This window comes from Carcharodon carcharias, chromosome 1 (genome assembly GCF_017639515.1).
Source record: "Carcharodon carcharias isolate sCarCar2 chromosome 1, sCarCar2.pri, whole genome shotgun sequence".
NCBI classification, from domain to species: domain Eukaryota; kingdom Metazoa; phylum Chordata; class Chondrichthyes; order Lamniformes; family Lamnidae; genus Carcharodon; species Carcharodon carcharias.
Window position 1 is genome coordinate 31090287 of NC_054467.1, and position 5467 is coordinate 31095753.

Genomic DNA, 5467 nt, shown 5'->3' on the forward strand with positions numbered 1-5467 from the left:
TTGCCCCTGCATAGTGCCCAGAGCTGTCACACACAGGATCCGCTCATGCCATGCTGCCGGCTCTCCGTAACATCGCTTCCCCCGATGCCTCCTGGAATATGTCCAGCCAGAGTTGGCAACCCGAATTCACTAAACTCACCGAGGCACTGTGGAGCTGTCAACAGCATTCTATGATGCAAGATCTTTCTGCACTGGATGGTTAATTTAATGAAATAATGATTAGAGATCATTTCCTTTTTTCATGATTTAGTGTGCTGCTAAATGTGATACATCTCAACCATTCCGCAGTTACTCCTTCTAGTTTCGCTTTCAGTTCAACAGCTTGAGAATTGACAGTGCACATGATGCAGAAAAGGTTTCACTCCTACGTGATACAGTTGTCCTCAGAAACACATTCAAGAAGAAAGGCAATAAAACACTCTAAAATGAGTCAGTTACTTTTAGCAGTGACAGCTCTGGCAGTTTTTCTCAAACTGAGAGAACTGTAAACATCTACCTTTGATTGATACGGGACAATATGTTATATGATGTTTATAAGAGGGTATAGCGATAATACATAAATAATTGGTAGAAAACCTGACAATAAGAAGCGAACATTATTAGGTAAGCTCCTTTCAACACATTCAGTTTATCTCCATGAATCATGAAACAAAATGCCCCAAGTTACTTTGAAAGCTTTGTGATAACTGAGTTATATTTCACATAAGCAATAAGGGAAGAAAAGAATAGGGAATAGGGTTTAAAGCAGGAGCAGGTCACCCAGTCCAGTGTGGCAGGAAACTTGGCTGTCGAAGTCAATGGAAATGAAAATTGAGAAAGATATTTAATGGGCAGTTGACCCAATATTCCCTGATTTACACTATCACCCAGTGTTAAATGGTGGCAGATGAAAATACACTGTTTCACAAAGGACCCAGGACATGAGGCCTATGGAAAGAGTTGCGACATCTAAATTTCAGCCATGCCCATCTTCTTGGCACATCAAGACTAAATTTTGCGTGAAGGTGAAAGTATTCAGGGGCATTGTTGGGGCAGACCTGGGGGCCACTGGGGCCTTTCAGTTGGTGTCAGCACCTGGAAGTACTAAGAACTGACTTCCAGAATTTCTATCACCAGTCCTCCCACAAAAATAGCTATTTACTTGTTAAGCTGCATCTTTTTTGGGGAAAACAGTGCCACCTTATACCCCAGCACTGATCACACCACCCCCTCCTCTCCGCCCACCCTGACCCATGTGGCACTGCAACTTCCATGTCTCTTCCTCTATTTAGTACTCAAAATGTACCCATATTTCAGAATCACAGAGTGCAGCTGAGGCCCTTCGGCCCATCGAGTCTGCACTGACACGTGAGAAACATCTGACCTACCTACCTAACCCCATTTACCAGCACTTGGCCCATAGCTTTGAATGTTATGATGTGCCAAGTGCTCATCCAGGTACTTTTTAAAGGATGTGAGGCAACCCGCCTCCACCACCTTCCCAGGCAGTGCATTCCAGACCGTCACCACCCTCTGGGTAAAAAAAGTTTTCCCTCACATTCCCCCAAACCTCCTGCCCCTCACCTTGAACTTGTGCCCCCTCGTGACTGACTCTTCAACTTAGGGTAACAGCTGCTCCCTATCCACCCTGTCCATGCCCCTCATAATCTTGTACACCTCGATCAGGTCGCCCCTCAGTTTTCGATGCTTCAACAAAAACAACCCAGGTCTATCCAACATCTCTTCATAACCAAAAGGTTTCATCCCAAGCAACATCCTGGTGGATCTCCTCTGCACCCCCTCCAGTGCAATCACATCCTTCTTATAATGTGGCAATCAGAACTGCACACAGTACTCCAGCTGTGACCTCACCAAGGTTCTTTACAACTCCAACATGATCTCCCTACTTTTGTAATCTCTGCCTCGATTGATAAAGGCAAGTGTCCCATATGCCTTTTTCACCACCCCACTAATATGATCCTCCACCCTCAGAGATCTATGGACACACACGCCAAGGTCTCTTTGTTCCTCAGAACTTCCTAATGTCATGCCATTCACTGAATACTTCCTTGTCAAATTACTCTTTCCAAAGTGTATCACCTCATACTTTTCATGGTTAAATTCCATCTGCCACTTATCTGCCCATTTGACCATCCCGTCTATATCTTCCTGTTGCCCAAGACACTCAACCTCACTGTTAACCACCTGGCCAATCTTTGTGTCATCTGCAAACTTACTAATCCTAACCTCCACATTGTCATCTATGTCATTTATATAAATGACAAATAATAGGGGACCCAGCACAGATCCCTGTGGTACGCCACTGGACACTGGCTTCCAGTCACTAAAGCATCATTCTATCATCACCTTTTGTTTCCTACAACTAAGCCAATTTTGAATTCACCTTATCAAATTACCCTGTATCCCATGTGCATTTGCCTTCTTTATAGGTCACCCATGCGAGACCTTGTCAAAGGCTTTGCTGAAATCCATATAAGCTACATCAACTGCACTACCCTCATCTACACATCTGGTCACCTCCTCAAAAAATTAACTCAAATTTGTTCAGCATGACCTCCCTCTGACAAAGCCATGCTGATTATCCCTGATCAAACATTGCCTCTCTAAGTGGAGATAGATTCTCTCCTTCAGAATTTTCTCCAATTTGTTTGGATGCCAGCAGGATTTCCTCTTCACTGCATTTGCAGCAGAACAGAGGCCCCAGAGATTTTTGCCCAGGGATTTTTATGCCTAATATGCACTGTGATTGGATCACTTGTCAACCTTCATTATTGCAATCTGTGACATAAGTGAACTTTCCATCCTTGTCCTTCTCAACCTGCCTACAAGCTTTTGACACTGTTGATCACACCCTCCTCCTCCAACACTTTTCCATTGTCATTCAGCTGGGTGGGACTGGTTCTATTCTTATCTGTCTATTCATAGTTAGAGAATCAGCTGCAATAGGTTTGCTTCCTGCTCCCGCACTGTTACCTCTGGTGCCCCCCAAGGACCTATCCTTGCCCCCACTACTACTTCTCATCTACATGCTCTCTTCAACAACATCATCCAGTTTCCACATGCACTCTGAAGACATCCAGCTACCTAATCGCCTCATCTCTCGACCTTTTCACTGTTTCTAAATTGCTGGACCACTTGTCTGTTATCCAGTGCTGGATGAGAAGAAATTCCCTCTAGTTAAGTATTAGGAAGACCAAAGCCATTGTCTTTAGCGCCTGCTACAAACTCTGCTCCCCCACCCTTGACTCCATCCCTCCCCCTGGTAATTGACTAAGGCTGAACTGGACTGTTTGCAAGCTTGGGATATATTTGGCCCTGAGATGAGCTTTCAGCCACATATCTGCACCATCACTAAGACCACCTGTTTCCATCTCTGTAATATTATCTGACTCTGTAACTATTTTGGTTCATCTGCTGCTATAATCCTGATCCATGCATTTGTTACCAATGCCTGAAGTAAAAAAAGCCACTTTGGTGGTCATCCAGTGTGTGTGTGTGTCTGTGTGTATAAATTAAAGGTACTGCCCCATATAAATGTTATTATTCCCTGTGGCAAAGAATTCCGTGTTCCAACAACTCTTTGTGTAAAGTATTTTAACTAACTTTTCTCCTTAGTCTCTTGATGACAATTTTAACTTAATGACCCATTATTTCTGACTTCTTAGCCAGAAAAATAGTTTATTGCTACTTATCCCATCAAAACGCTTCACAATTAAAAAAAAAAAGACCTATTAAATCTCCTCATTAGCCTTTTTTGATCCAGTGGACATAGTCCCAGTACTGCAAATCTCTTCAGCATGTGAATGCAGAAGACAAGGTTAAAGCATCTTCAGCCAGAAATGTCTAGTGGATGATCCATCTTAGCCTCCTCCTGAAGTCCCCAACATTTTGGATGCCAGTCTGTAAACAATTCAATTCACTTCAGGTGACAACAAGAAATGGTTGAAAACATTGGTAACGACAAAGTCCATGGGTCTCGACAACAACTTGGCTGTGGTGCTAAAGACTTGTGCTTCAGAACTATCTTTGTCCATCATCAGGCTTTTCTAGTACAGCCACAGCTCCTGCATCTCCCCATCAAAGTGGAAAATAGCCCCCAGATATGTCCTGGCCAGAAAAAGCAGTACAAATCCTATTGGCCAATTACCACACAATCATTCTACTCTCAATTAGCAGCAAAGTGATAGAAAGGTAGCAAATGAAGCAAAGGTGTCATTGACAGCGCTATCAAGTGGCACTGAACTGCAATGAACTGCTCATCAATGCTGAGTTTGGGCTTTGCCAGGTACACTTGGCTCCAGGCCTCATTACAGCCTTGGTCCAAATATGAACATAAGAGCTGAATTCTGGAGGTGAGGTAAGAATATTGTCCTGGATATCAAGGCAGCATTTGACCAAGTGTGACATGAAGGAACCGTAATAAAATTGGAGTCAATGGGCATTAGGGACAAAAATCTTCCACTGACTGCAATTATATCTAGCACAAAGAAAGATGGCTGCGGTTGTGGGAGGCCAATAAGCTCAGCCCAGGAGACTGCTGGAAAAGGTCCTTAGGGCAGTGTCCTAGGCTTCAGCTGCTTTTTCAATGGCTTTCCCTCCATCATAAAGTCAGAACTGTGATTGATCCCTGATGATTGCAGTGTTCAGGTCCACTTGCAATTCCTCAGATAATGAAGCAGTCCATGCTTGCATGCAGCAATATCAAGGCCTTGAGCTGATAAGTGGCTAATAACATTTGTGCTACACAAGTGCCAGGCAATTCATTAAATTATGTACCAATTATATTTTTGGGGCTATCAGCAAGAGCAGGTTGGAGGCTGGGTATTATGTGCCAAGTGACTCACCTCCTTGCTCCCCAAAGTCTTTCTAGGGAAGAGTGATCATAGCATGGTATAATTTCAAGTTCAGTTTGAGAGCGAGAAACTTGAGTCCCACACTAGTGTTCTGGAGTTAAACAAAGGTAACTAAATAGGTATGAGGTCAGATTTGGCTCTAGTGGACTGGGCAGAAAGACTACAAGGTAGGACAGTTGATGAACAGTGGCAGATATTTAAGGAGATATTCAATTCCTCCCAAATAAAATATATCCCAATGAGGAAGAAAGATGGTAAGAGGGGGGAAAAGCATCCATGGCTAAATAAGGAAGTTAAAGATAACTTAAAGGCAAAAACTAAAGCATACCAAATTGCAAAGGTCAGTGGCAGACTGGAAGATTGGGAAACTTTTAAAGATCAACAAAGGGTTACTAAAAAAATTAAAAAGAGCAAAGGTACATTATGAAAGAAAACTAGTGCAAAATGTAAAAACTGATAGCAAAAGCTTCTACAAGTATATAAAAGGAAGGAGAGTAGCTAAAGTGAATGTTGGTCCCTTGGAGGACGAGACTGGTGAGTTAACAGTGGGGAATGTCAGTAATGACAGAGACGCTTCATCAATATTTTGCCTCAGTTTTCACAGTGGAGGACAC